The 20,859-nt window shown below is 40.1% G+C and overlaps 1 protein-coding gene across 2 annotated transcripts in view; it reads left to right on the forward strand.

Annotated features, from left to right (window-relative positions):
- The window catches only part of LOC122811992 (fumarylacetoacetate hydrolase domain-containing protein 2-like), a 256,975-nt gene extending 241,248 nt beyond the window's left edge, over positions 1 to 15,727 (forward strand). For both annotated transcript variants that reach the window (XM_044084200.1, XM_044084201.1), the window contains one exon: positions 15,484 to 15,727. The gene's annotated coding sequence lies outside the window, so the exon portion shown is untranslated. The remainder of the gene's footprint in view (positions 1 to 15,483) is intronic.
- The last annotated feature ends 5,132 nt before the right edge of the window (positions 15,728 to 20,859 follow it).

A 20,859-nucleotide genomic window follows, 5' to 3' on the forward strand; every position in this document is an offset into this window, starting at 1 on the left:
CTGCACTGCCCTTTGGCTTATCTACTGCGCCCAGGGTCTTCACAAAATGCCTGGCACCAGTGATTGCATTTTGCAGACAAAGAGGAATACAAATATATCCTTACTTGGATGACTGCCTTATTCAAGCAGAGAACAAGGACATTCTACTACAGCATCTGGCGTTTGTAAAAAGATTACTAACAGGTCTAGGGTACACAGCAAACGAAAAGAAATCAAAGCTCGTACCCTCTCAAGAGATAATATTCCTGGGTACAAGCTTAAATACAACTGCCCAGATGGCTTATCTCACGCCAGACAAACACAGACAACTGACTACTTATTTCAAAATGTTGGCAACAAAGACCCAGTTATCTGCAAGAAAAATTCTGCAGGCTTTGAGCTTCATGGCATCCTGCATTCTGCTAATTCCATATGCAAGACTGCATATGAGGAAACTTCAATGGTATCTAAAAAGTGTTTGGACTCAACATTGCCACAGCCTGGAAACAATAATTACCCTCATTCCCTGCCTGCAACAGGAGTTTCGATGGTGGGTAAAAACCTGTCACCACAACACAGGACAGCCATTCACCTTACCCACAGCCAGGCAGACATTGACAACAGATGCATCAGATTATGCCTGGGGGGCCCATATGGCAGGAAGATGTATTCAGGGCACATGGTCCGCAAGTCAAATGCATCTACATATCAATCAAAAAGAGATGCTAGCTGTTCAGAATGTCCTGACAGCCTTCAAGGATCTACTTCATCCAGGACAACTACTGATAAGGACGGACACTACTACAGTCATGTGGTACATAAATAAGCAGGGAGGCACACATTCCTACCCCCTCTGCAGGCTAGTCATGAACTTGTGGGACACAGCATTGACTTACCAAGTACATCTGCAAGCACAATTCCTGCCAGGAAGGACAAATACTCTGGCAGATGAACTTAGCAGAAACCTAATGGATCCCCACGAGTGGAAATTGGATCCACAAGTCTTCAGCATGATAACAAGGAACTGGGGATGCCCAGACATAGACCTATTTGCCTCCCCTCACAACTACCAACTACAGAAATTCTGCACAAGGACTTATCACAATCAAGCATGGAAAGTGGATGCTCTTTCAGCTGGAAAGACCTAACGGTATACGCCTTCCCTCCTCTGCCTCTCCTCCCCAAGGTACTCCTCAAGGTCAGACAAGAGAAACCAAAAATGATACTGATTGCCCCATACTGGCCCCGCCAGCACTGGTACCCAATCCTAAAGAGCTTGTCTCAATGCCCAGCTTGGACATTACCTCAAATTCCTCACTTATTGACCCAACAAGACAGTCAGATACTGCACAGCCAACTCAGGACCTTAAACCTGGTAGCATGGCGGATAACGTAGCCAGTCAAGGCACACCTCTCTCTAAAGCAGTCATGGATGTTATTTTGGAGGCCAGGAGGCCTAGCACCAGAAAATCTTATGCAGAAAAATGGAAGAGATTCTGTGCTTGGAACCAGACACAAGGTTTTGACATGATTGTTCCAAATATTCCTCAGATTTTGCAATACTTAACTGAGATGCTTGATAAAGGCCTTTCCTTTTCATCAATTAAAATTCATGCCTCTGCCATTTCAGCTCATTACAATACAGAACCACCTATTTGTTCTCATCCATTACTAAGGCAGTACCTCAGAGAGGCCAAAAACATAAGACCTCCAAGGAGAGCACCAATACCTGCATGGGACCTCAACTATGTTGTGGAAAAACTCACATTACCTCCATTTGAACCAGCCTCTGCACTGCAGCTGATATAAAATTCTTATCCTGGAAAACAGCTCTGCTCCTAGCAATAACCTCTGCTACACGAGTCTCAGAGTTACAGGCACTCATGGCTGTGCAACCTTTTATCATTTTCCATCCTGACAGGGTTTCCCTGCGGACAAACCCTACATTTATGCCTAAGGTAGTGTCCAGTGTGGCCCTTAACCAAACAGTTCATTTGCCTATCTTTTATCCAAACCCACAGAATAAGAGTGAGAGAATTCTGCATTCTTTGGGCATTCACAGACAGCTACGCTTCTACTTGGACAGAACCAAAGCTTTCAGAAAGACTGAACAACTTCTAGTGGCATATGCTGCAGGATCACAAGGAAAGCCTATCTCAAAGCAGACTATTTCAAAGTGGATAGGCCACTGCATTCATTTCTGCTATTCACAGCATGGCAAATCAGTGCCTAAGGGCATTAGGCCACATTCAACCAGAGCAGCAGCCACTTCAGCAGCCTTCCTCAGAGGAGTACCAACCAAAGACATCTTAGAGGTTGCAACTTGGAGTTCAGTGCATACTTTTACCACTTACCCCTCTACTCTAAATCCAGGGCAGGATTTGCTACTGCAGTTCTGCAGGGCCTGATAGCCTCTCCTAATCCTATTTAGCACCAGCCTCCCAACCTTAGCTTTGGGATTCAACCCAATTGTAATGACTGCAACAGTGAAACACGATGAACATAGTACAGTTGTGTACCTACCATAAATGTAGATGTTTGAGTGTATTCACTGTTGCAGTCCAGGTTACCCTCCCACCATCCCCCTTTTCCTTTGCTGGGACTTATCTGTACTTCTCTATTCTATACAACCTATGTGGTGTATTTGCTTGTAGATGAAGGAAAAGTTGTTTTTTGTGCATGCATGCTTATTGGCATAATTTAGCCTATCATTTTAGGGGCACCTGACATCTGGGGCAAGAAAAACCTGAAGAAAATGGCGTCAGCTGCATCTTTTATACCCCTGGCACACTGACATCAGGGAGGAAGCGACAGCCACCAACGCCGGACCTAGACTTTGGAATTCAGGCTGACTGCAGGTAGCCTGCCAGCAGGATAACCCAATTGTAATGACTGCAACAGTGAATACACTCGAACATCTACATTTATGGTAGGTACACAACTGTACTTTATGTTGAATGACACTGATATGTGGTCTGACCTTACCAGGGAGGGCATCACATGGGGGTGGGAGGGTGCAGTGACCCAACCCACCCATGTTGGTAAGTACTATGTCTAGGATATTTGAGCCCTTTGTGGCAGTGCAGACTGACTGTTATCTGTTCCAGAGCAATTGTGTCGACAAAGTCCAGGAAACTCTGGGCAAGCATGTTCATGCTCATGTATGTCACCCAGTTGATGGAAAGATAGTTGAAATCCCCCATGACCAAGGTGTTTTGGCTCTGTGGTGAGTGACTCCAGTAAGTCCAAGTAAGTGGTGTTCTTTTCTTGGTTCATGGTGGGGGACCTATAGCTAGCAATAATGTGGTAGAGTATTTTGCCTGTACGTAATTGGACATGGAGTGATTCAAAAGAGTCATATTGTTTGACCAGTCTTGAGGTGTACTTTGCTTTAATGAAGATGGATACACCTACACCTTTGGTTCTTTCATGCTCATTTTGAGGTTTGAACATGTGGAAGGCATTGTAGCCTTGAACGGCCAGGGTGCTCTCTTCTTGGCTTTGAACTATGTCTCAGTGATTGCACAGACATCAGCATCTTCCAAGGTGAAGAGTGCTTCCAGGGAGTGCAGCTTCCTGTTTAGACTCCTAACATTAAGCAGCAAAACCTTGAGTTTATCTTGAGGGGATTTTACTGCATTGGAATTTTTTTTGTTTTGACATTACCTAAAAAAGGCACAATGGGGAGGTATGTGTCTTTGCCAGTATCCGAAAGCCTAGAGGAGACAGGTGCAGACCATCTCTGGCAAAGCAGCATGGCCTGTTGACCAGGTCTTCCCAGGCTGATATATACTGGATCCCCCTGACACCAGAAGCTAAGTCAATTGTTGAAGTCAATCACTTTTTGTTTATATTGTGGCATCATCCTGGGTGAAGATAGAATGCTGCTTAGCTCTACAGTCATACCTGCCTGGGACACATAATCAGTCATGTCTCTTTTCATATAGTCCAGAGAGATACGTCTTTAAGTCTTTCACCCCAACATGGACTAAGAGTCATAACAGTACTTGCTGAGTGACTTAAATACATGCATGATTTTCTGGATCCTGGCACCAAACAGGCAGCTGACCATGACCCTCTCTCCTTGTACAGCCTGGTGAGGGGGACATCTGTGTGTCTCGCTATGGAGGTACCTATGACTAAAAACATTAGGTTTAGAGGTGTTTTGAGTTAGGGACTTATTTGCTGAGACAATGGTGTGTGTGTTATTATGTGTAGTGGTTTCTACTGGCAATGCAGTGTGTGCGAGTGGTTTATGTTTGGGAGTTTTCCGATCTTTTGGTAGGCTTCTAGTGAGTACCTCCACATATGTGGGTTTATGTGTTGTGTCCTTATTTGGTGTGAGAGATGTGTGTGTGCTAACAACCTGTTTGATGTTCAGTTTGTTGTTACAGGAGAGTACTGATTTCAATTTCATAGTGTAATTACGTCTCTCATAGGGTATTTGTTTGTTTTAGGAGTAAGTGGTTGTCAGTATACATGAGGCAATTAGTACATTGCCTCAGGATGCCGATGCCAGTCAGGATGGTCGGAGAAATTATAGGAAACGGCCCATCCATTATACCAGGTTTTTACCATACGTACTATTAGGGAAGGGAGTGGGTTGGTTAGACTGTTTTTTGCACTAGGACTAACAAAGGAGCTTATTCTATTAAAGGCTAGGGATGATAAGTGTGGCAGAGATGCTCAGTGCGCAGCTGAGTTGCCCTTAATGCAGTAGGGAAGCTTGGGAGGGTTCCACTGACAGATAAACTCTTTTAAGCTAATCTACCAATTGGAAAGCACACAATGAACCTTCCTCCAGCATTCCCCAACATAGACAAAGTGGGATCCACATTCTTTTGCCACAAGGGTGCAGGGGAGCCCTTCTTAATGTAAGATGGTTGGTTTAGTGCTCAAGTGTATCAATAACAGACTAAATTCAGCAGATGTGAATCTAGTCTATGATATCTAGGTACTGGAACACTGCAAATCAAGTGCTTCATTCTCAGCAAACAAACAATAAAAACAGAAATAAACAGCAATTTGATAAAATACAGTTTAAAACGTGCAGTAAAATTACAAAATATACTTATTTTCTTGTTTTTAGCCTTGAATGCCATAGATATCAGCAGCACACTCTGGACCTCTGACAAAAGACATCAAAAGTAGAACAGGTCTAGCATCAGTCCAATATGACATAAATTGCTGCATTCCTGCCTTCCCTTAAACCTCACTCCTCCTGAACATTATTCTGCATGTGTTGTTCCCACAATTTCCATTTATTTTTATGTAATTTTCTCCATCCCTTTTCTAAAGATCCCTCTTCCAGTTGGTTTAGACTTTGATTTCTGTTTTCTAATAATTGTTATTTTGGCAGCTACCAGATTTAAACTTAACAAGGCCTTACCAATCCTAGGCAATTTAGATCCTGCATCCCAACTCAGAATAATTATTTTCCTAAGTTACAGCCATTTGCTCACCTAATATTTCTGACAGAATACTATGTAGGGAATTTTTAAAATATGCCAACTCGTTACACTCCCAAAACATATGATCTTAGTTGCCTCTTTCTTCCTTATCATACCACTAACATCTGATGTCTACCTGAGAAAATTCTTTGAAGTCCGCCTGGAGTATAAAAATACTTATGCAAACACTTCCAAGCAAAGATCCTAGACCTTATGGATTTTGTTGCATACTTGGGAGCCATGCATAAGTTCTCCTGTTGTTTTCTTGCAAATTACTTTTCCAGACTGTCTTCCCAATCTTTTCTAATCTCCTCTGATTGATTCTTATAGTTACCATGCAATATTTTACATACTCTGTAAATTATCCTTTTTTAACCACATCTTCTGCTCTAGAGTCAGCTAAAAACTCTACCAGAGCAGATCTTTCTCTTGATTCCCCTATCCCTTTCTGTTTGCCTATACTCTGATATCAATCTCTGGTGGGAAAGTCAGCTCCAGTCTGCAGTCCAAATGTCTTTCTGGCCTCATCTCACTCTATTACATTTCCCTCTCTAGTTATATGCTCCCAATACCCTGTTTCCTTTCCCCATTTTATTCCAGTAAATTCTAGCCTTCTCTTGTGCATTTTCTGTACCCCTACTTACAGACATCCCTATTGACATGATCCCCTTTCTCCATTTTCATGTTGGCTTAGTTCTTAGAATATTTCTTGCTACTTTATGAATATAATATTCTGTATGCATGTTATTATACTGTTTAAGTATCTGCATCCAAAATCCTACTCTGTCTCTACTTTTTGAACTTCCTCTCTATTTCATCATCCCTTTCCATTTTTGAATTATAACCTTCTGCTTGTGTTATGTATATGATCCTTAACCACCTCGTTCTATTGGAAGGATCAACTTAGCCCTTTTCAACTCTTTATTAACTATTGTGCACAACTTATGTTCTGGTTGATAAAATTATGCCTGACCCATACATTCTCACACACCACACACACACACACACACATATATATATATATATATATATATATATATATATATATATATATATATATATATATATATACATATATATATATATATATATATATATATATATACATATATATATATATACACGACTAAAACATTTCCACTGCTTCTGTCTGGCTATCAATATCCATAAACAAGAGCTTCCACTTTCTCAGTGTTTGTGTTATTTTTTTGTTTAGTTTCTTCCCAGACATCCTTAACTGCCATAAGAGAAGCCTTTTTACTCCATACTCCTAAATACTTCACCTTACCATGTTTTAAGGTGGAGGTGGGATTACATCAAGGATCAGCTCTGAGCCCTTTCTTATTTGCAATGGTGATGGACAGGCTGACAGATGAGATCAGACAGGAGTCCCCGTGGACTATGATATTTGCAGATGACATTGTGATCTGTAGTGAGAGTAGGGAACAGGTGAAAGAGACCCTGGAGAGGTGGAGATATGCTCTAGAGAGAAGAGGAATGAAGGTCAGCAGGACTAAGACAGAATATATGTGCGTGAATGAGAGGGAGGACAGAGGAATGGTGAGGATGCAGGGAGTAGAGGTGGCGAAGGTGCATGAGTTTAAATACTTGGGATCAACAGTTCAGAGTAATGGTGAGTGTGGAATAGAGGTGACGAAGAGAGTACAGGCAGGATGGAGTGGGTGGAAAAGAGTGTCAGGAGTGATTTGTGACAGACGAGTACCAGTAAGAGTGAAAGGGAAGGTCTAGAAGAGGGTAGTGAGTCCAGCTATGTTATATGGGTTTGAGACAGTGGCATTGACAAAATGGCAGGAGTCAGAGCTTGTTGTGGTAGAGTTGAAGATGTTAAGATTTGCACTGGGTGTGACAAGGATGGACAGGATTAGGAATAAGTATATTAGAGGGTCAGCCCAGGTTGGAAGGTTTGGAGACAAAGCCAGAGAGGCAAGATTACGTTAGTTTGGACATGTGCTGAGGAGGGATGCAGAGTATATTGGGAAAAAGATGCTAAGGATGAAGCTGTCAGGTAACAGGAAAAGAGGAAGGCCTAAGATAAGGTTTATGGATGTGGTGAGAGAGGACATGCAGGTGGTTGGTGTGACAGAGCAAGATGCAGAGGACAGGAAGAAATGGAAACAGTTGATCTGCTGTGGCAACCTCTAATGGGAGCAGCCGAAAGAAGAAGAAGACCATGTTCCCATAAATGTGTATTGCTGAACCATTTGGGTATATAATTTATGGCTATACTCTCTGTTTTAGTTTCATTAATTTTATATCCTGAAAACACTTGAAACTTCTGGATTTATCAGGTACAAAATAACAATATCTGCAAATAAAGCCAACTTTTCTTGATTACTATATCAATCATATCCTTACATTTCTAAGTTCCTTATTTTCTTTGCCAAGGATACTAAATAAAAAGTGAATAACAAAAGGAAAGGAGGACACCCTTGTTTGGTTCCTCTGTTCAAAAACAACTTATCAGAGAGGAATGCTTCCACTTTAATTCTTGCATCTGATCCTTCATATATCCTCCTAATTAACTTTATTAGTGTATCAGGTGAATGCAAATGCTTCCACTGCCCTACTCATAAAATCACAGCTTACCCTATTGAGTTCTTTCTCTGCATCAAGACCCACTTACAACTATGGTATTTCCTTGCATTCTGCTTCCTTCTGGATCACTTTTCTATTAATGTCAAATGTTTGACAGAAAACCACAATGGTCTATGTCTATCAATTTTGGCAACACCTTTGCCATTTGTTTAGCTATTACAGACATAAACACTTTATAATCATGGTTTAAAATTGAAATGGGTCTGTATGAAACTGGGTCTGATGGAGTTTTACTGTCTTTGAGTAAAACACCCACAACAGCTTTCTTAAAAAGAAGTTGGAGCTTCCCCCTTCTTTCTTAATAATATTAAATAAAACCTTCCAGATGTTTTTCACTTTCTGCCTGCCTAACTTTGGAGGAATACCATCTGCTACTGTAGACTTTCCAACAGATGGTTATACATCATCTCCTCCTATCAAAACTGCTAGTTGTTGAGCCACATCTACATCTAACCATGGCATATTTATAAATAGTTCCATTTGTTCTCTTTCTTTATTTCCACATTTCTCTGCTTTATACAAATTTTCATAAAATTTCCAAAATATCTCTAACATCTTATAGGTTCATAGCTCCATAGAATGTTACTAGGCTAATGGTCCTAGAGCCCTTACAAACCTGGACATATTTATCCTGAGCTGCCCCAATTGTTGGAGTTAAGTGAGTGACATTTGCAGAGGTAAGGGTCTATGGTAGTTAATACCAATTTCCTCTGTCCAGAAGGGACATGAGCACCACACCAGGAGTGAATTTGCAGTCACCCATCGATTGATCTAGGCTGAGACTGAAGAGGATCAGGGAGGGGCCCTGTTTCAAGTGAATTTTAAGCTTGTTCCAGAGAAGTAACAGTCTCTGGGAGATGTATTTATCTCTCCAGCATGACCTAAAGTTTTTGTTTTTCCTTTTCCTTAGATTCATGGTTTCATATGTTCATAGCTAATTACTAGGCTAGCTTTCTTAATAGGCCATTCTAAGCATCACCAATTTCCTTTCCAAAAGTGAGAATCAAACACTGTACCTTGTGTCTGTGAGTCAAAAAACTTAACCATTACACCAAGCCCCAATCTTTTTTAAAGGAATAGTAGGTTAACTGCATTGAAAGGTCATTTTAAGCCTAGCCAATAACCCTAGGTTAGAATCAAACTTGTCCCTTGTGTGCATGAGGCAAAAACCTTAACCCCCCCCCCCCCGGATCTCTGGTTATTTTTCTTATTATAGGCACCATAACTTTGGCGACAATGCTTTCTACTTTCTCAATGCCAAAAAATGCATTATAACACCCTCTGGGAAGCTGTGAACCCAAGTTAATTACTCCATCAATTAAACACCCCTAAGAGTCAACCCAGTAGTAAGGGATCTAGGAACACATTTAGATAACAATCTGGGCTTTAAACAACTAAGATTTATTTATTATTTATTTATTTATTTATTACATTTGTTAACCGGGTAGTGTCCGATTGGGCCAGGGGCCTGTTTTCCACGGAGACCCGGGGAGAAAAGCTCCACAATAGTACACTACAAAAAAAACAAGCAATAATACAACACAAGTAAGAGTACTATACAAGCAATAAAACAGATATAAGCAATAGTACAACACAAGCAATGGAGGTTTATATACTAAAACAAATTAAGATAACAGAGGATACAATTTCCTGAAAAAAGTAATAGAAGTGAGTAAATAATTATCCTGGAGAGTGGTAAGAGCATAGTCAATGACTAGCAAGGTGTTATTTTAGGAGTATTTTGAACTGATTGTGGTTAGAATTTTTTGCTATGGTCTCTGGAAGAGTGTTTCAGAGTTTGGCTATTTTGTGTGAATAGTGGGAACCGCCACGATAGTTGTGGGAGTTGGAGACCTTTAGGAAAAATTGGTTAGAAGATCTGTGAGATCTAAGATTAGTACTAGGTTGGACTAAGTAAGAGATAGCAGGGCAGTTGGTAGGATGATAAGACTATTTTGTGGGCTAAGGTTAGTTGATTAAATGATAAAAGTTTAGGGAGCTCTAGCCAGTTTAACTGTGGGAGAGCTGGGCAGTGGTGAGATCTGTGTGGATGATTAGTGGCATATTTAGCAATCTTATTGTAACATGATTCTAGGTTGTTGAGGTCTGATTTGCAAAGGTTTGTGAATATGAGAGCCATAAAGGAGGGTGGATAGCAGGTGTGAGTGAGCAGTGGCTAGCCTGGCATTGGGAATTAGGTATCGTTTGGCCCTGTATAGGGTGCCTAGTTTGATGTGGATTTTTTTGACAGTTTGGGCAATATGTATATGGAATTTGAGATTATCATCTATGGTAACAGCTAAACGTTTAGTGTGGTTTGTGGGGACGATCTTGGCTTCATTTGCGGAGATGATTGAAAGAGAGGGCTGGGAAGGTTTGGGTTTTTTGTTACTGAAAACTGTAATTTTGGTTTTGTTGGGATTTAAAATGAGTTGGTGTTGAGAGAGCTATGTTTCAATGTCCTGAAGAGATGATTGCATTTGTAGTTGGAGTTTTTGGGGTGAGGAGGCAGAGCAGGTAAGTGTAGCATCATCAGCACACTACTATGGAAGTTAGTTGAGTGGCAGAACTAACGTTGTTTGTGAATATGATAATGAGAACAGGACCAAATAAGGAACCTTGAGGTACACCCACGGAGATGGGGAGTAGGGGGGGGGAGTTTTCCCATTTTGTAATCTGTTGTCGATTGGAAAGATAGCTGTGGAACCAAGTTAGAGATGATGGACTGAGACCATAGGAAGACAGTTTATTAAGTAGTAGCTGGTGGGATACAGTGTCAAAGGCTTTGGACATATCAAGAAAGATGGAAGAAACAAGCTGGGCTTCATTCATGGGATGATGGATGGTATTAGTGAAGGCTAGAAGGGCAGTGCTGGTACTATGTTTAGGTCTAAAGCCGTGTTGAGAATTGGAGAGGAGATTATTGTTAAGGAAGTAGCTAATGAGTTGGTTGTGGATGCATTTTTCTAAGATGTTTGCAAGGGGGAAAGGATGGCTATGGGACAGTAGTTAGTTCTTTGGAGGGTCCACCTTTGTGGAGGGGTATGATGTGAGATATTTTCCACAGAAGTGGAACGTATTGTTCTTAATAAAGCAATTAATCAAAATAGAAATGGGGTAGGCAATCGAAGGAGTGGCAAGTTTTAGAAATTAATTTGGGAGTTTATCTGCAGCTATGCATTAGGGTTTAAGTTTGGTTAAACGAGTCTTTATATAATTAGTTTGTATGGATGTGAAGAAGAAGGGGTTGTGATTATCTGGGGTAGGGGTGGGGACAGTTAGTGGCTGGGTTGGTTGTCTAGTAGGCAGGTGACGGTGTTGATGAAGTGGGAGTTTAATTGAGTTGAAATAAGGTCTAGGTTGTTTGGGGTGGCTGGGGGAGGTGTTGGGGTTCGACTGGGATTGAGGAGCTGCTTGATGGATTGCCAGCATTTTGGGGGGTTATTTTGGTGTTTCCGTTGACAGGATTGGAAGTACAATTGTTTGTCTTTTTTGATTTGTTTCTTTGTTAAGTTTCTTAGTTGTTGATAAGTTAAGAGGACAATTTTGTCTTTCGATGTATGGTAAGCTGACCATGCTTTATCTCTACATTTCTTTAGTAGTTTGGTGTCTTTGGTTAGCCATGGGAGGGGCTTAGTTTAAGTGTGAACTTTTCTAGTGGGGGCAAGATTATTAAGTATTGTAAGGAAGGTTTCATTGAAGTACTGAAGATCATCCTGTGTCACCCATCTTATAGATATGGGTATGACATCAAGGTGAAGGAAGTTAAAGTACCACTCTACTCAGCCCTTAGCAGACCTATCATTGAACACAATGCTCCTTTTGGCATATATTTAGCCAGACACTTGTAACAGTTGGAACACACACAAAAGTTTCTCATCAGGAGAATTCAGGGCATGAATACTCTGTCCTACACGGATTGCCTAAAGGCTGTGTCTCAGTATTCAATCTCCAACAGGCTGCTGAGAAGGGATCTTTGCCAGGCTTACAGGGCTTCCTCAGATCCAGCCCTGAAGGATCTTTTGCACATGTACCAAACAAATAGCATCAGAAACACTAGATCCAGGATCTGAAGTTCACTTGTAATATAAACAAAATGTGCTGGAGAGACAGGAGTGTCCCAAGGGATCATCGCACTATGGAATAGGATTCCCTTCTATGTATAACACAGTTCATCACTGACCCACTTCAAACAAAACCTTGACAATTGGATGGAAAACTGTAAATCTTTCCCCAGTCTGGCCCCTATTTCCCTTATGGACGGAGACCATCAATAGGAAAAGTATTATCCTAACATCCCCCCCCCTACAAATCTTTAGTTACCTCTCTAATAGCAGTTCCCCCTCCCATACAGACACCCATGATACTTGGGACCCAAATAGTTTGCGGTGTGCAGCTAGATTTGTAAGAGTCCTAGTGGCTGTTAGCCTAGTAACAACCTATGAACCTATTTAGATTACCCTTTTGGCTAAGACTAAGTATAGTATCATACTTTATGAATGCTGATCTAGACTGCCTCACAATACTTATTACTTGAACATCATCCCTTCCCAATCCAAGAAAATTTTGCCTATGTCCAGTCAATAAAAAACAGTTTAGAAACTACTGGTTAAATTAACAGACTCTGCATTTCTCTTCCCTGACAAAATATATCCATTATTCCCTAAATTATGTGCAGGAATTCTCTGTTTAACAATCTCCTTTGCAATTTAAAAAAGGATTAAGGATGACAATATTGTCTACATCCTCCTTTTGTACAAAGGTGGTCCCACAGACATACTTAGTAACAGAAGACCAAATGCCTTACTCTGTCTGCAGGCAAATATTTTGGTACATGCTTAGCTTCTGATATACTTGAGGCTCTAAAAAGCTTGCAGACTGCCAACATATATTCAAAAGGGGTCTTAATTGCTTAGCTAGGCTAAAATATCCATCTATAAAATTAAACATATAAAAATAAAAAAAAATTAAAAGAAGGAAAAAGTGATGGATCCAAGAATGGGATCTGAAAGGAGTGGCACAGGCTGAATAAGAACGGGCAAAAAATTTATGGAGGTCTCATGATGAAATGCAGCTCCTTGGTTGAGGAAGCTTTGGGCTGACAGAAGATGTTTAGTTTGCAGGAGAATGAGGAAGCTTTAGGGGTGACATACAAGAGCTAGAGATGGAATTTGAACCAGTTTGTCAAGTGAGAGAGAATACAGCAGCGCTAGAAAGGAGGCAGCAACAAGAGGCCATCAGACAGGATGAATTAGGAAAAGATAGGGAGAGAGCAGCAGAGGATAGGTCAGAATGAGAAGACTTTATCAGACAGCTGTAGTCAACAAAGGTGGCACAGAGTAAAGTGAAGGAAGACGGGGGGGGAAGTACAGCCATAATAGGGAGGACATGGAGAATGCCATGGTTGAAGGACAAATGCAAACAAGCAGTGACAAATGACAAAAGGGAGACAGAGACACTGGTAGTCATACAGAAGCCAACACCATGAGGAGAATGGATGGGAAGTGAGTAAATAGGCTACTCAGTCAGACAGCAGACACAGATGGAGAAAGCAGTAGAACAGTGGAAAGGTCATGAAGAAAAAGAGCACATGATGTATGGAGAAAGGAATGATTACAGTACAGGGAAGCAGGCATTCAGTACAGACAGTGGAAAGGGCTGGGATAGTGAAGGGTAGCTGGAATCATTACAGGTACCGGTATGGAGCAGGAACTGAAGAAAATGAAAGCCAGTGTGGAGACACAGAAGAGGGTTTGGTGATGGTGTACTCAGTTATAAAGCGAATTAAGAGTTGTGGCAAGAGGGAACACAGAGATCAGATGTCAGTGAAACTGGTTTCAAGTCTTAGATGCAGTAAAATGTGATAGGAGATAACAAAGGTGATCACCATGAGGGAATGCATGCTGTTGCACATGTAGGAATCAATAATCTGTCAAACGTGACAGATGTGGTTGTAGCATGCAGGGCAAGGGGGTGGCAGAGACATGCTAAGACAGGAAGCTAGAGGCAGCTTTCTCAGAAATGTTATGAGTACTGGCAGCCAGAACAATGAGGAAAGATAAAGTCATGGGGCATAGTGACTAGTTGTGCCAGAAGACATGGGAGAATGATTTGGGACTGGCATAAGGATACAAGGAGGCTTGGTAAGGAGACCAGCTCTATGCAAAGGACAGCCTTCATTTTAGCCCAGATGAGAAGGTGCTGCTTACTGCTGGGTTGGAAAGAAAGATGGTAGATGGAAGGAGAGTCAAAAAAATGGAAGAGGAGAGTAACTATTATAGGGTGTTCAGACACTAAACGACAAAGACATCTACACTGTGTTCATTTAGTATATTAATTGCACTAAACTGTATCTGTATATGGTGATATTGTAGGTGTAGGGCACACCTTAGGAGACATTGTAATAAGTGCTATCAATATGCAGTGCCACATGACATGAAAGTGTGTTGCTGTGCACACACAGCAAACACAAAAATATTGTTTTGTAGGTGAGTGAGTGAAGGACTGTACTGCCTTACATTACATGTCAGCTCTGAAGCTGTAGCACTTCACAGGAAGTTCTCTGTCTCTCTCTCTATATATATATGTATATATATATATATATATATATATATATATATATATATATACACACACACACACACACACACACACACACACACAAACATATGTAGGCATGGAAGTCTTGCTTTGGTACATGCATTCTAAAAATGTGTATAGTACAGGAAAGCAGGAGTATGCCAGCTGTATTTCAGCATATCGGTATTATCCTGACAGCAGCTTATCTATTAGGCAGGATAATGGTGTTACCAGGTGCACCAAGCAGTACTGATGTGCTAAAATATTCTATGTTTCTAAAAATGCTACTACGGCCTGCTACAAAGTAATCTTGATATGTGACTGGCGTTTTTCTGTTACCACTTCTGGGTAGTAGTGTTGCCTCACAGCAATGAGTTTCCAGGTTCAATTCTTGTCTGGGATGCCTTCTGTGTGAATTTTGCATGTCCTCTCTCTGTTCACATGGGTTGTGTCTGAGTGCTCCAGTTTCCTCCCACATTTCAAAGACGTGCAGGAGGTGGATTGGACACATTAAATTGGCTGTAGGTATGTATACCTGTGTTAGTAAGGTATAGAAGAGAAAACGTAGCAGAGCTAGCCACTTGGTGATGTGAGCATTGACTCTAGTGGATGGTCACTGTTGATATGACCCCCCCCCAACCCCATGTACAAAAATGGGAAACAGGGGATTATGGATGGAGTTATATGAATTTTTTCAAAGGATGACCACTTCTTTTTTGTTGCAGTCTGACTTGTAGACTTAAGACTTTGGTGATATAGCAGAATTTCATTTTGCTACCATTGAAAGCTGTTTTAGTTAATGAAAAGAACAAACATTGAGTATAGCAGTGAGACTAATTATTGCCACTTCCTTTTTCAGATGAACTGCAGAATTATCGGAAACAGACACACTATTCAATTTGTTCCAGAATGCAGATTTGCAAAGAAAAAAATGCCTACTGTGAAGTCAACAAGGAAGGAATCATTGTACTGAAAACACTTAACTTGCATTTTAATGTTTTTGCAAATTAAGTTAAAACACGTAAATCTCCCTGGCTGTAAACAGGGTCAATATATTTACTGTATAGAATTTTTTTTCTCAAAAATAAAATCTCTGAAAAAGATCATTGGAATTGATCAAACAAGTTTCTTTTACCTTGTAACATACAGACACAAACAGATGCCTAATTTTTACAGTCCACAATAGTACATACTTGACTTCTTCTTCTTTCGGCTTTTTCCCGGTTAGGGGTCACCACAGCGGATCATCTGTCTGCTCATGATTGGCAGTGGAGTTTTACAGTGTCGAGTTGCCAGCCCGGCGTCCAACCTTCCACAGAAGGCACGCAGACACTCACACCTAGGGCCAATTTAGAGTGTTCAATCCACCTACTGCATGTCTTTGGGATGTGGGAGGAAACCGGAGCACTTGACTAATATTTAAAATGTTTGTCTATAGAGGGAACATTGATCTTCAGTGGCTTGTCATTGTCATAACATATCACATGGATACTGAACTTTTTTTTGTACTGTATCCACTTTCTCATTAAAAAATGTGAAAGATAATTTGAAGATGGATGCTTCAGGGGCAATATAAGGGAACGGTAGCTGTCAGATTCCCCCCCATAAAAGTAAATGTTTGACGTGTCCCTGTCTCTGCAGTCAATCATTATAAACATATGGGTAAAACTCTGCAGAGCAGGTAACCAGACAACTCAGAATTCTACTAGCAGCAAATCTGCTCCTCCCTGTAGGCCTTACAGAGGCTTCATATAGCTATTTACTGCTGGTAAAAAGTCAGCACACCCACTCTACAAGGATGTGGCACAGTTCAGTACTTTGGATCTGAGTATCCAGATAAAATTTTGCAGTACTCTATAATCCTGACATAAACAATATTTAGATCCTACCACATGGTACACACTTTTGGATTTCTGGTTGTTTGCCTTGCATCTGAGCTAAATCTAGACCTTGGAAAGGTTGTTGCTGCCAGATGCAGCACAGGACTATGTAAAGCCCAGAATGATTACAGCTTCTAACAACCACAAGAGACCTGGGCAGTGTCTTGAGGGACAAGTCCTTCATCTTGAATGCAAATCACTAAGGGGTGTTTAAGAGAGTTCTCCCTGGCAGTTATTTCATTATAAGCACATTCTGGCCATTTGACCATAGATGGGCATGGTTTACTCTGTAGAATAAATCTCTCAAGGTGGCTGGCAGGATAAGATGTCTTATGGGCTCTTCATCATCCAACAAAGAGGAAGATGACTGTGTTTCAAGCTCTTACTAATCAATGATAAGAACAAGACATATAAATAAAGTGAGGCACTCTTGGAGGCATGTACTTAGGGTGAGACTAATATTCACCCTCAGATGACTCCACCTTTAGATGGTCTGCATAAGCCTGGGAACATGTAAGGGGCCTTCCCTCTGATCACTCCACTGAGCAACCTCAACTGCTGCCATTCTCAAAGTAGACCACAAAAATATCTTTCATGCTTGTCTGGTTGGATGCTTGTATCAGTGATACTCAGCTTAAGGTCCTCTTTCAAGCAGTATAGGAAATGCTGGCCCAAGTTTTGGCTTGTGGTTTGGCAGCTAAAGAAGCAGTTAAGGTGGTCTAACTGCTTTAGTCACTGAACTCAGGAACATCCACTACTGTGCTTTAGGACTGAGTTCCACACCATACAAGCAACCGAAAAGAAATGCAGATGAGTCATCTCTTTCCCACTCTTTCAAGAATGAGAAGTCAAGATATAAGCCATTTTGAGTTGTCCTCACAGGTGTGTTAGAACATAGATTCTCTGCATAAGTACAGTACAAGACTTAATATTCCATCAGTCTTCTAAATAACCATGTCTTGCCTGCTTTTCTACTGCTTTTTCTTACTTCTTTCCATAGGTTACACAGCTTGGTTGCTTTTGTTCCATTGGTTTCAGTTTTAGGAATTTCCCATTTTAGTAAATGCATAAATATCACTCTGAGCTGTGAGTTCCCTTTTGTTTGTGTTTTCCTCTGCTCTGGGTTCTGATTTCAGCTGTCTTATCTGATTAAGACTTTCGAGTTACATTACAGATTCTTTATCCTATTGTACCACCCAGAATTGCCATCTTCTGTCCTTGCATTCTTAATTCTTCTGTTTCACTTAAAAGTATAAATTATTTGGTCCCTCAAAAAAAAAACTGCCCAGTCTATTTTGGCATTGCAATCTGCAGCTACCATAGCCAGTTCCCTTAACCTCTGGCTTCCCTGGTTTGTTGTTTTGCAGGTTTTATGCTCATTCTCAGTGGTCACATCTGGCCATGTCTTCTCAAAAGGCATAGCTAACAGTTTAGTAGTTTTAACAAGAACCATAGTCCATAACTGTGGATATTTCTGGACGGTATATCACAGAAGTACAATTTTGGACAAAGGGTCCTCAACAAGTGATGGCATTAATAGGTACTGTGTCAGAAGTAAGAATCATCATATGGAACCATAAACTGCATACCTGATCACATGTAGCGATGGTTACAGGGGAGCTAGGATACTAGGAATGTTGTTCAGACTGTGAATAACATTTGGGAGCAGTATTCCCCCTGAAGTGATAGTACCCATTCCTGACTATACGATTAGAATACATATTCGACAGGGGGAAATTTAAGGAACCAATGTACGGTCTTCTCAGTCTGGGATAAGATACTGTTCAATCAATTAAATAAAAGCTTTATTATATGGCTACATGAATAATAAGCCATTATGCATCCTTCTACCAGAATAAATTGTACATACAAAACAGTATCATATTCGGATGGCCACCAAGAAATAACACAAACTATTTCAGAACTGTTGTGAATTAACATACTACATCCTATGCTGAGTCCATACAACAGTATGATGTGGCTACAAAGAAAACCAGATCGCTCATATAGAATATTAAACAAAGTAGTACTATAGCAACCACACATTTTATTGCAGCTAAACAGTAAAATGCAGTAAATGACTGGGCAAATGCTTTTTTTTATACGAGTAGCTGAAGAATCCAAACTGCAATTTGTATTTGCTGGGAATGAAAGATAGTATACATTCCAAGTCATCACACATAACCTAACTAATAGACTAGAGGCCAAAGTCTGTTTACACTGCCTTGTCAAAAGCAGCTGCATTCTATTATAATGACATTATGTTAAATGATATTGGTGCACACTATTTAAGCTCTTTGAATGCATGCAAGAGAGTATGAGATCTGTTAATCCAAAGTGCAAAAATGTACTGTGGTTAAACTGCTAGGCATGACTTGGGCTGCATCATAAAGAAATACCAGAGATAATCCCAAAAAATATATAAAAGGTAAAACACCTCAAATAAAACAGCAAGCAAGCAATAATATCCAAAAGGGTGGATGTCACTGAGGAAATAACTGGACCTCTCCTCCATTACTTTCCCAGTAACACCCACCCTACAGAACATTACTACTGTGCTTTGAAAATGAGCTGTTAAAGTAGGTTGTGTTTGCTTTAATATTACCATTTTTTTATGTAAAATAGTTCCTCTGTCTTCTTATTATCGATAAAATAGACATCCTTTACACTATACAGGAAAGTTTTTAATTGGAAATGCTTGCACAGAGCATGCTTAACCCCAGACAGAATCAGTAAAATTAGTTTTTCCATAAAAGGAATATGTTGGAGATGTGAGCAAGTACACAATGCAGAATGGAACCACATTTTCTTTGATTGTGTTAAAATTAAGCCATTTTGGAATGGTATTAATAACTTTCTACAAGCTTTATTTAATGAATCATTTTATTTAACTGAAGCTCTTGTATTATTAAATGTGAACGAAGGTCCTCATTTGAATAGGTCAAACGTGTCTAGTATGGACTATACTTGCAATTTCAAGGAAGTGTATAACAAGAAGATGGAATACAAACACAATACCAACTTTGGAAGACTTCTACAGCCTACTGAAGACCACAGCATTATTGGAAATTAAAATTAAAGAACTAAGAATTTATCCAAAGCCATTTATCAACAACCCTTGGGGAAAAGTCTTATCGTTGATTGACACTATACAATAATTGGACATACTTATAAAGTAACTGTATACATTATGATCTTTAATAGGCTAATGTAAATAGTGTACATAGTTATTTAAGATGTTATATATAAATACTACGAAATTCATTCAAATGTACTTGAAAAATAAAAAAAAATTTGAGGAAAATAGTTCCTCTGTCTAATGAATTATAGTTGCTATAGGATATGTAATTGCTGTTGGAGGATGTATTTTGCATCCAAAGTATACATTATATATATATTTAATGTCTATGCGCACACACAAGCACACACAGTGAGTTTCGTAAATAAACACACAAACAAATGCAAATTCAGAGGGAGACAGTCATATGCAGAATCTCATACACACCCAAACCCACAGAGGCAGACAGATTCATGCACAAATACACACACAAACATATACACAAAGACATGTGCCCAGCAGTTACGTGCTTTCTTGACTTTCTAAACCTCAGATGTCATCATCAAATTAATTATAAAAAATACATACAGTGCAAAGGATGCATTCCCAAACTTGTCCATGATTTGGCCTCATATTTCTTGTCTGCTCCTTGAAAAACATGAGTTTAACTTTCCCACTTTCTATTCAGCAAAAATGCCGATATAAAACATCTTACCTATAAACTTTTTGATTTAGGGCAATAGTTCACGGACTTTGGGTCACTGACAGGTACAGGCATTCTTCTCCTTCCTCTCTGCCTCTTACACACACACACACACACAGTTGCAGCCAGGTGAAATGGTGTTAGCCAGACAACATTTTAAAGGGATAACTGTTTGGATACCTCAGTGTTATAAAGACACATGAAAAATACATGGAAGTGCTTTGTGGGTAGCAGGAGAGGAGTGTCAATCGCTTTGGAGAAAAGCCCAGTCCTATAATACTTTCATTAGTCCTGCTAATGCAGAAGCTCTGTCCATTTCAAAAAAACAGATGGCAAAGCAAGCAAGATGACTGAATGGCAGCAGAGAGCAGTGAGAGAGCTAGTGAAAACTGACAAATGAGTACATGAGCAGAATGAACACTTAAGAGATAATATTGTATAAAGGTCAAGAGAGCACATTTCCATGAGACAAGAAGAAAAAGTAGTTGGGCTAATATAACACTGAAGTTTGTTAAGTTGAGAGACCACAAATACTGAACATTTCAAAAGTTGCCCTGGCTTAAAATGCAATAAAATAAAAAAGGGGATACCCTG

The sequence above is a fragment of the Protopterus annectens genome, chromosome 9.part0 (assembly GCF_019279795.1).
Source record: "Protopterus annectens isolate FY-2018-M chromosome 9.part0, PAN1.0, whole genome shotgun sequence".
Taxonomy (NCBI): domain Eukaryota; kingdom Metazoa; phylum Chordata; order Ceratodontiformes; family Protopteridae; genus Protopterus; species Protopterus annectens.